At 28.7% G+C, this 12,093-nt stretch overlaps 1 protein-coding gene across 4 annotated transcripts in view; it reads left to right on the forward strand.

The window, feature by feature from the left end:
- Positions 1-12,093, forward strand: part of LOC107451513 (LIM domain-binding protein 2) — a 207,347-nt gene that overhangs the window by 87,793 nt on the left and 107,461 nt on the right. For all 4 annotated transcript variants that reach the window (XM_043041484.2, XM_043041483.2, XM_043041486.2 and 1 more), the window contains exon 2: positions 8,537-8,638. The gene's annotated coding sequence lies outside the window, so the exon portion shown is untranslated. The remainder of the gene's footprint in view (positions 1-8,536; positions 8,639-12,093) is intronic.

Genomic DNA, 12,093 nt, shown 5'->3' on the forward strand with positions numbered 1-12,093 from the left:
TTAGAACAGAGGAAATTCTTATTTTAGGCAAAGAATAAAATGAATAAGAATGGATTATTATAATAATTTTCTAATATTAAATTTTTGTTGTTGACTAAAATCTACAATTAACAATTAGTTTGAAAAACAAGCGATTCTATAGTAATAGCCTATATATTAGGAGAATTTTAAAAGTTCCTGATTTTAGTATTATTTAAAAAAATAATTACTGAGTCATTGAATGCTGAATAATTGAATTCTGAATTACTGGATAAAATAACGGGTAACTAAAGATATAAATGAAATAATTTTAGGATTATAATGATCCTCTTTGGATTATAATGGAGCTAAAACCAACAACCATTTTGAAAAATAATTTATTCTATAGTAATGGTTTTAGGATTATAATGGTTTTCTTAGGATTATAATGGAACTAAAACCACCAATCATTCTGAAAAATAATTTATTCTATAGTAATATCATGCATATTAAGAGAATTTTGAAAGTTTCTTATTTTAGTATTACTTAAAATAATGATTTACTGCTTAGTTGAATGCTGAATAATTGAATACTGAATTAGTGGATAAAATAACAGGTAACTTAAGATATAAATGCATAATTTTAGGATTATAATGGTTCTCTAGTTTTAAATTTTTATTATGAAATAATACCAACAATCATTTTGAAAAACAAATTATTCCATCGTAATAGCATGTATATTAAGAGAATTTTAAAAGTTCATAATTTTAGTATTACTCAAAAAAAATTTTTTTTACTGAATGCTGAATAATTAAATACTGAATGAAATAGCGGGTAACTAAAGATATAAATGCACATTTTTGGACACTACATCCTTAAACACTTGTTTCAGTAAACATTCATTTATATAGTTTAGTATTATTTAATAGCTAAGGAAAATGAAAAATAAGAAAGCTACCACAGCTTACAATTTGCGTTTTAAGATTTGTAACCTCATATCTAAAGTTTGGTTTCGTTTGTATGGATTTGTAAGCTGGGGTTCTCCTCTATATTTATAACTACAGCAACTATAGGGTTTTCCCTTCATTTGCTTTAGCTCCCATAGGAATTGGGCAGAAATCCCGATTTGTTCTATCCTGCCTTTTGCCAACCTAAGAACATCCAGATTATGGCATTTTGTTCTTCTTTCTTTAGAATGTAAAAAAAAAAAACATCCCTTCCCTTTTTTATTTGCTTTTTATGTTACTTTTTAGCGTTATTTATCGGCTTGATGGAAAAGGATTTCCTTTTTTTGTGATATTACCCTTATTTTTTTTCTTTCTTCTTTTCTTATTCCTTTGATGTGAGATGGTAAAAAGGATGAAAAAAAGAATTAGATCGTATAATCTGGATGGCACGTAGCTAATTTGAACAGCGGTGCCCGTTGCATCGTAAAGATTAGAAAGCATTTTTCTTTCTTTTACTCTTTTTAGGATTTTAAAATTATCTGATGAAAGTTATTTTAGTAAAATAAATAGCATATTTTAATGGAAAGAATTTATTTCTTTAAGGTTTTGATTTCACAAGTTAGGTGAATAACTCTTGATTATTTCGCGTATTTTTTTTAAAAGTAACTATACTGCATATTCCTTTGAGAAAGAAAAAGAAATATTATTTTGAATTAGAAATTGACTTGAATTTTTAATGAATTAATTTTATAAAATAATATTTTTAAAAATAATAAGATTCATAAAAGCGGATACATTTTTTAAAGTAAGATTTCAACAAATGCATGGTAAAAATGTTTTAAATGGATAATAATATTTCATTAAAATATTAATATAAAAGAGGAATTTTATCGAAAATATAGCATTGGGAAACAATTGTTATTATTATTAATATTGTTAATATTTGCATTGCTCAAATATTTGATCCTGCCTATTTCTAACTTGGGTATGGGAATTTCAAATCTGAAATTTGTTTTTCCTCTAAAGCTACAGAGTGGTTTTTGAAAATTATATTTTTAAGTCTGCCAGGTATTTTTTGAAATGTAAAAGTTTAAAAATGTTATATTTAAGAGGAGGTCACATAAATGTTGTGATAAAATTCCAATAGAGTTAGGGCACATCATCAGGATTAAAATTGCATAGGAATCCATGCATGGAAATGTCTTCATACGCGGCTAGGTCACTTCCCCATTCTGACTTGGAAACACACAAAGAAACAGATTCTAGTAGCGAAATACCCCTAGCGGCGTGTGACGACTTTTGATGGGCATCGGTTCCTGTACACTTTTAAACCTGATAATATGTTCTAACTCCCCTAGAAGTCTGTTGTAACATTACACGACCCCCTGTTAAACGTAAAGTTTATAAACTTTGAACAAACAAGCCAGCTACTAGTTTAAAAACGTAAACTTTGATGTTTTTTTTCCACAGTGTATGAGCAAATGAGTTCTCATTCTTCATCAGGATTTGAACTCGGAAACTGCTTTGGGCAAGCGACCGCTCTAAACTCTTTACCACCCCGTCTTATAGAATAAATGGTATTTAAATTAGAAAAGAAACACTAGACAGCTTTCAAATGTTCTGATATGACACTCAAGTCTTAAAGAACTTCTATCAAATAATTGGAGTTTCACATTTAGTTCAAAAATCACTTTATTTAGTAAAGAAATGACTGTCGAAAATTACGAAACGCTGCTTAAAGAATGCTCACCACAAATGCGAGTCTTTTTTTCTGAGAGTGGAAAATTAAAATTGTATCCATTCTACACTTACTTTTTCGTTTTAAATTTAACCAAGCATCGGCAAAAGTAATTTAGTAAATCGTAAATTAATTTATAAGTAATTCTATTAGATTAACGCAGTCTCCACTTTTTCCAAAATTATTTCTTTTGCAAAAACGTTGTTCTTGCTTCTAAACTAAATTAATCGCTGTCGACATTTTCAAACGTTCGTAATTTTGAAGGCATAGTTTGCTGATTGCTCTTTTATTATTGAACACTGAGGGAAAAAGTATGTTCAAGATTATCAAAGTATGGTAAAATTTACCATGTACTGGAACATTATAAAGCACAATAATTTATTCTGAAACTCTTTGGTAATGATTTTGTAAAATTAGGTAATTTTATTATGATAACTTAGGGCATGGCATAAAAACCATTTATTTTGTTAAATTTACCTATCAGTTTTGTATTTTTACTTAGCGTGTGATAATAAGAGCAGTAATTTTGAAAACCGGAATTACCGGTAAACCGTTACCATATGAACTGAACAAAAATCCAAATAAATGGTTAAAATACCGTATATTTTGGTTACATTACCAGAATAATTCTTTTAAGCATAAATGTCTTTACCATTCAGCACGGTAATTTTACCAGAAATTTTACTCCGTGAAGTAAGTTTGATTTGTCATTTTTTTTAATCAAACACAACAATCAGGTGGCCAATTTGTTATTACAATTCATCTTTCAAATATTATTTTACTCGAAACTAAAATTTTGTATTACCTTATATAGATATGTTTTCAGTTGATGTAATAAATAACACAGGTACACCATAAAAATAATGATGACGTTTTATTTAAAAAATGTTAAAAGAGTCATTTTTCAAAAACAGCAAAATTTTATATGCAAGTGCGGAATTCAAATTTAATGTTTCTAACTTCTTACTATTTACATGATTACCTTGAAAAATATTTATTTCTCAAAGGCTACGAAATTACAAACTTTTGTACTTGCTTCACAACTTTTCAATTTCAGATTTAACTCATCGTAAATACTCTTATCTCCTAACGGTAGAAAACGATCACAAAACATCTCTCTGTAAAATCGATTTTTGATACAGTATCACAGTTTGAAATATCTCCGGAATGTTTGCATAATTGATATCAATTAAAGAATTAGTGGGAGAGTTAGTGGAGTAACATTTTGAACTTGCTTAATTTTCCGGTATTTAGTACTACCCATGGTTGATTGTAAGTATGGAACAGAACTTTATTCTTTCAGCTTTGTAAATGAAACGTTTTCCAATGGAGAAAGAGGTTTTGTAAATACCGTCCTGGTTTTTATTTATATTCTAAATTGGTTTTCTCAAATGTATTAAAAAGTAGCATATGTTTTACAATTGAAATTTTGGGCACACTTAGATTTCCAGCATTAAGAATCTTCTATGGTCGTTTGTAAATGTGAAACACTAATTTATTTTTTCCGTCAGGTCTGTAAATGAGGTGATTTATAAAAAAGAAAGAGGCTCTATAAATATCCTAATGAATTTATTTGAAAAACTTTTTAAATGGCACTTTGAGCACATTTACATTTCCGGAATTAAGAATTTCCTATGGTCATTTGTTAATCTGAAGCACTTTTTTTCTGTCAGGTTTGTAAATGCAACGATTTATGAAGAAGAAATAGGCTCTATAAATCACTAATGAATTTATTTGAAGAACATTTTAAATGACATTTTGAGCACACTTAGATTTCCGGCATTAAGTACTTTCCATGGTCGTTTGTAAATGTAAAACATGTCTGGTTTGTGAATGAAGCGATTTAAAAGAAGAAAATATAAATATCCTACTTATTATTATACATATTCTATTTCTGATTTTCACTGATTGCTGAATTCATTAAAAGGTTACTTAACATAATCTGCTACTGCGCTTTACAGTTATAATACCATTATTTAGACCTATTTTTTAACAATATTTTAACCAAGATTTATTATCTTTATGTCTACAATTTTATATAAAAAAAAGAACTTCTTTAACATTTATATAAATGTTGTAGAATTTATTTTGAGAACTTCTTATATGGCATTTTGAACTAGCAAAAATTACTGGCATTTGCAACTAACAATAGTCAATTAAAAGCATAGAACACTAATTTATTTTGCTCGGTTTATAAGTGAGATAGTTCATTAATAGAGATAGTTCATCAATAGAGAAGGAGGTTTTGTAAATATCCTTCTGATTTTTATTAATATTCTGCTGCTGAGTTTCTTAAATTCGGTAAAAGTAACTTAACATGTTCTTTTACTTTAATTTTACATAAAAAAAACTAACATGTCAATCTAGTTTTTATTATTAACACCTATAACTTTAAAGTTATAACTTAAAATATAACTTAATTTAAAGTTATAACTTTTGAGGCAACAATTTTATCAAAAAACATATTCTATGGAGATATGGATATTCTATTATGTATATTTTCATACTAATGGAAGTTCTGCCCTTATTATGTTACTTCTAAACATTCATTCATTATAAATTAATAAAAAATACATTCATATAAATTCAGAAATGATGTGATTTTCAATTTATATCGAGTCTTAGTAAATATCTAAAAATTAACTTATTTGTTATTTGTTTGTCTATTGAGCTCTATAGTTAAAAAACCAACATTTAAACACAGTTTTTAACATAACTGACAGTTTAATCCAGTTTATTTTTATTCTAACGTATCGTATTAAAAATTAGAATTAAAATAATCTAGATTATTATAATTCCAATTTTCATATTTTTTTTTCTGGGCAAGAGATAAAGAATACTGTCCTCAATTTTCAAACATTCTAATTACATAAGTAAATTGATTTTAAACTGGTGTGGAATATTTTATAGACTGATTTAATTGTTTTTGTTTATCATATAAAATATATTTCATATATTTGGAACCATATATTTTAAATTTATATATTCGAAACCAGAATTTCCAGACATATCAGAAACCAGAATTGTAAACCATTCTGGATAGACATGGACGGAAAAATTACCAAATGAATTTATTTACCGTATTTTTTGTCTTTTATTTCAAGAATTAGGGTTTTTTTACCACCTGAAATACCATTACCATACATTACGGTAATTTTACCAGATTTTTTTCTCTGTGTAATTTGAAATAAGGGCATAAGTTTAATGCATCAGTACTAACGAAATTATTATTTTTAAATAATTTGTTGACTTGTGCAAAAATATTTGTTTATTAAAGAAGTAAACTCTAATTGAAAGTTTTTATTATGATGAAATCAAACACTATTTTGATTTCTCCGTCATATTAAGTATAATAGAATATGAAATTTTCTTGCTTCATCTGTTTTATGCAATATAGCTCTATTGGTTTCTGCACAAATATCTCCAATCCATCATGTGTTTCACGTTTGCTATTGTTACTAACATAATTGTGTAGTACTTTACCTTTTGCTCCATACCAGTTCCTATGTTTGAAGCACTGCGTTATTCTTGAACTTAGTTCCCATTAAATCATCCAATCAATCAATCACAGACCAACGTTCCGTGAAACCCAAATTTGGCAGAACAAACTCTCATGGGAGCAAAATCTCGCAGGATCATTATATTGAATGGGATTAATCTCGACTCAAAAGTCTCGAAAGCAAAAAATTTTGCGTGTCTAAAATACTACATTAATCTCTAATTATCTAATACAGCAGGACCCACGTATAACCTTCCTTTATTAACTAGTAAAATGTAGTCTTTTGTTTTGTACAATGTTATCAATGCATTAGTTTTTAAGTAAGCATTTTTTCCTCACTTTTTCTCGAATTTAACGAGAGAAATAATGTCAGAAACAATTCAAAAATAGTTTTAAACAACAAGAAATTCAAATGAAAGTGGGGAATCGAATGAAGTAACTTTGCTTAAAACACCGATACCTACTAGTGCTACACAAAGTTTTAAATTTTTTTTTTTAAGCTGTAAGAAATACAGACAATGAAAAATTTAATGCATTGTTTTATGTCGAAAGTTGAATTAAACAAATTTTATGAAGTTACTTTAAAGAAAATTCTGTTAAAATACATAGAAAAAAAAAGCAAGAATCTCTGTTAAATCACGTAAGTTCATGTTCAAACACGTAGATCGGAGTTTTTTGATGATGAAGTAGCGGAAAGCACCTATTACCCGCTATGCATTTCTCTAAACAGAATTTCTTTCAGATAGTGAATGCATAATTTATTTGATAGATAAGTTTCATCCCCATTTGTGTGGTGGATGGAGTCTTTGACTATCAAAACTGCGGCCGGGGCTCGATTCCCTGTGCTTAAAAGCTAGTAATTTTTTCATTTACTCTTTCTTTCTTCGAATGTGTCCAAATGTCCATTCGGCTCTTATGTAATGGCCCGATGACTCCAAAGCCGAAAGGTTTAATTCCTAAGAATCCGGAAGTAATTTGCTAAGTTTTATTCATTTTGCTTCTCTAAAATTACTGAGATTCCTGTACAGAAACTTTTCACTTTCAAACCTCTGTAATTTTACATTAAATTCTGTATGAATTATTTCTAATAGATTTTCATGTAAAACATTTTTGCAATGTAGATAAATATGCTTTCACTAAAAATTGTGTGGAAGAAATTCATTCTTTTTTTTTTCAATTAAGCAATGTGCAATGAGCGAAGAAAAAAAAATCGAGACACCTTTTATAACTTTTGCTCTAATAATCAAATTCTCACGTACTAGGACTCAATCTTAATGGTTCGAGAGGGTAAAACCTCAAATATGTTAATTAGTTGATGCTGACGGTGTTTTAAATCGAAATTTTTAACAAGAAGAGTATTTTCTCTTAATAAACAAACGGCGGATTTTATTTTGATGGATTTTAACTTCTGACTTCAAAAATATAGAGAATCTGGTAGTTTGGTCAGGAGAGTGGTCAAAAGTTTTGACCACTTAATGTTAATTTTATTTTTTGCGTATTTCATCATGACACTTTTTAAGCAAATTTAAAAAATTTTGCACACAATTATAAAATTTGTTTATCCAAAGATAATTCCATGCAAGAAATAATTTTTAATAATTCTTTATTATTTTTAATATTAATAAAAAAATTGAATAGCTTGGTACTCAAATTTATAATTTAAAAATGTCATTTTATATGGCAAACTGCTAAATTGAATCGGTCAAATAGTTCTTAATAAATCGTATTTAAAATATTTATAATTCAATTTCTTAGAAACTGCTTGACCGATTTTGTTCAAATTGTGAATTTCGGCACATACATTCTTGAAAATGTTGAAAAAAATAGATACTTCACAAGCAAATTTTTTTTGTTTATTATTAAATAAAATAATAAATAAGCAAACAATTATTATATATTTTTTTGCTCATTATTGTCTTTGGATAGACGAATTTCATAATTCTAAACAAAAATTGCTCAATTCATTTAAAAAAATTCTTAAGTTAAAGCTAAATACACAAAAAGTAAAATTAATATTAAAGATTCAACAAACTTGACCGCTCTCCAACTAAATTTTCCAGATTGCGGCTAACCTCCATTTTTTCGGGGTTAGAAATCATAGTTCGTTAAAAAAAATGTCTGTTTATTTAGCGAAAGTACGTTTCAATGTCTAATTTCATATCTTAAAATATAATTTATTTTAACTAATTAGCATATTTGAGGTCACCTTTTCAGTCCATTAACATTGAGTCCTAATACAATAAAATCCGATCATCAAATCAAAAGCAATTTAAGATGTTTTTTCTTTTCTTTTTGTGCTCTGTACATAATACATACTTCCCTTTCTCTACTATGCAATATATATTATGTTACATACATTACCGTTCATTTAAGACGTATGTTTTTCTTTTCCAGGTAGTTTGCAGAAGAACTAGCTTCTTATAGGAATCAAATTACGACAGAAACTTACCTGATATCTGTAATTCCTTGACTTTCCCTATGCTGGTGATCAAAAAGGTAAGCAACTTTTTCCCCAACAAATTTGATTAAAGTAGCAAATTTAAAATTCCATAAGTGAATTATAATTCATATAGTATCTTGAATACCATATGTTGAGCTGACAAAAGTTACTTTTAGCGATTTTATAACTAAATGGCTTGAAGCGACATTATACTATGTCAAATTGTTTAGAAGAACTATTTTTAGCAGTTCGGGAAAGCATTTTAAAGGGAAAAAAATGCTACGATATTTATGTAGTTAATAAAATGTTTCAGTATATAGTTCTTTACTCCAGTTGAAAATCTAGAAACTTGTAAAATACTTGTCAGAAAGCAATAGAAATATTCTAAAGGAATATTAAGGAAAGAAATATTGAGGATTATTACTTAGTCTCAAACCTTTTAAAGTGATAGTGAATGCTTTAATAAAAGTTAATGAAGGGGTAATTAAACTAATGTAGAAAATAAAATTTATTAGCAGTATTAATTCAGCATAAAAACCTGAAACAGATTTTACGCGAGCGTTACAATGTAACGGAAAGAGCTGTGGTGGCTCAGGGGATAGAGCGTTCGCCTTCCAATGAGGTGAACTGGGTTCCAATCCCAGATACGAATTCCACACCCAGCTCGCACTGACTACAGAGCTGACGTAAAATATCCTCAGTGGTAGACAGATCATGGGTTAGAGTCTCCTTGCAGCCAGGCTAACCATGGGAGGTTTTCATGGTTTTCCTCTCCGTGTAACGAAAATGCAAGTTAGTTTTATAAAAACAATTCTCCTCGGAGGCAAATTTCTCCCAATACCTGAGCTAGGAGTTCTCTTGTCTTCTGGATTGGGTTCAAAATTACAAGGCTAATGAGTTAAACATAAGTAGTCGTAAACATAAAATTAGATCGGCTGTTCAACGACGGTTATGAAATAAAATGTCCTGAAAAGAATAATCTCAATGTACAAATTTTCATGTAAACCGTTGAATTTATTTTAATTAAGTTAAACTTGATTTCTCTTACTCAAATGTATTATAAATAAAAAAGATATGAGCTTTTATAAAAGAACGCCTTACTGATACTTATCACAGCAAGACCTATTTAGTTAGAATGCATATACACTCTACATTTCAGAAATAAATTTATTTCCTAACCAACTCTACACTGTGAAAATTGCCCGAACTCTACCCTATACTCTAGAAGTAAAAAGTACCGGCACTCAAGGCGCTGATACTTCTCTCTATAAAATCAATATTTAGAGTGAAATTTTACGGAACAAAAAATATTACAAATCGTAATTTCTGCGGTATTTTTTGTAAAATCAATGAATCACCGTAATTAAATAAACATAACTGTAAAAATTACGAAGTAAAATTTTACGGTAAAAATGGATTTCGCCATAAATTAATTATACGAATGCTGCAATCAGGGTGCCAGTAATTTTTACCGTAATTTGATTCGGAATTTCTTACAGTATGCATAAATTACAGCGAAAATAAAATAAATTGAATTAGTTTTAATGATACAGAATTAAATAGAAATTAAATATTATATATTTATTTAATATTACTTGACGGACATAAATATAGTTACTACTCATCTAAAAACATACATGTCTTTTGTAACAGTGAACTCTTGTTACTTTGTAACGTTTAGCAGAGTGTGAAGCGACAACAAACTTACACCTTCTCGTGCTCGATTGGAAACAATCATTGCCATCTGATGATTTCTAGACGTAACCAAATTTGGTGGTTTCGGAGGGGAAAAAAAACAATTCTTGAATTGTGTAAATGCGTGTGAGCTAGGTGTAAGCATTCACCATTCTTAGTGTTTTGATTTAAAGTGTATATGAATGCTCGATTCAGTTCGGTATTAACTCGGTATAAAATATTTATTCACACAATTTTGGAGTTTTTCAACAACAAATTTTGGGATGTTTTGCATACAGTTTTTTTCATTGTACTTGTTTAAACTTTCAGTTTATTAAGTCTTGCAAATTGAGCTTCTAAACAATATCACATGAATTTGGAATTCCAATTTGAATATTGCATTAAAATTTGATAATTTATCATTCAAGTCTCATTAATGTCAGTTGAAAATCTCTAAAATACATCTTCTCCTCATTAATTTTAAAATCCATTCATCAGCCTCCTGAATTTAAACAGCTGTGTAATTCTGTTCCTTTATTAAATGCGTAGTTTTTATAAATAACAGTTGTCACAGAAAATAATTGTTTTCTGTGATAGGAAGGTTGCTTTTTAAGTATAGGAATGTTGCCTAGATTGTACCACTTATCACATTTAAGTTTTTATCAATTATGAATCTCTGACTAATACATTTGAAATATTTTATTAATAAAATACTGTTTTTCTGCTACTTATATTATTTTTTGGGTAATAATATTTGTGCAGTAAGTACTGGAAATTACTTGTTTCTGTAAGGTCTGAAAGTGGTTTAATTTAGGAAACCGGTTACCTAAATCGTGCCAACTTCAAAAATATTGAGTATTTAAAATAAAATGAGTAATTTGACTATGTGTAACCATAAAAAATTTAAAAATATTGATTTGTTACAATTACAGTAACAGCCTATAAATTGTAAATTGAATTTGATGTCACATGCTACAAAATTCCTGCGACTCTTCAAGAATTTGAGTGCATTACAGTTAAAATGGCTTGAAGAGCGACCTGCTCAGTAATTGAAATAGATACGTTGTTCCTAAATCTTACCGGTTCTATTAAAGATTGCTCGCGAAGTACAATTTAGGCAACTACGTAACGTTATAAACAAAGTGTTATTCCAATCCTTAAACAATAGTTAGCAGGCAAAAAAAAAAAAAAAAAAAAAAAAAAAAAAAAAAAAAAAAAAAAAAAAAAAGAGTAGAACATAGCATAATAAATTGCTTCACATAATAAATTGCTAATAATGTATTTAATAATTAGTACTTTTCTTAAGTTCTAATACATCCTTACACGGGATGCTCAAAAATTGCATTGAAGACTATGTAATTTTACAAAAAAAACTATGAAAATATACAGCGACTTGTGTCTTCTTGATCGATCACCACATCAAAAAAAAAATCTTCTAATTTATCCGCTAGAGCGATCTGTATACTGTGCTTTCTTTGAAATCAAAGATGGAGGGCCGGGATATCCTGGTTGGTAGGGCACTGGGCCCATGTCCAAGAGGTTGTGGGTTCGATCCCCACCGTCTGAGGACTCCCCGTCTAGTAAAGGGTGACTAATGAACGTTAAATATGTCTAGTCACGAAGTCCTCCATGTTTCCATAACAAATCATACCTCTGGGGGGTTCAGATCCAGGAGTTTCCTTGTCTTTTGGATTGGCTCAAAATTACGCGGCTTCGGAGTTGAACATTATAGTAGTCGTAAGCCCAAAATTTTGTCGGCTGTTAAACGACGGTAATAAAATATAAATATAAAAATAAAATAAAATCAAAGATGGAGAGCCGTGGGGATAGAGCGTTC

This window comes from Parasteatoda tepidariorum, chromosome X1 (assembly GCF_043381705.1).
Source record: "Parasteatoda tepidariorum isolate YZ-2023 chromosome X1, CAS_Ptep_4.0, whole genome shotgun sequence".
Taxonomy (NCBI): Eukaryota; Metazoa; Arthropoda; class Arachnida; order Araneae; family Theridiidae; genus Parasteatoda; species Parasteatoda tepidariorum.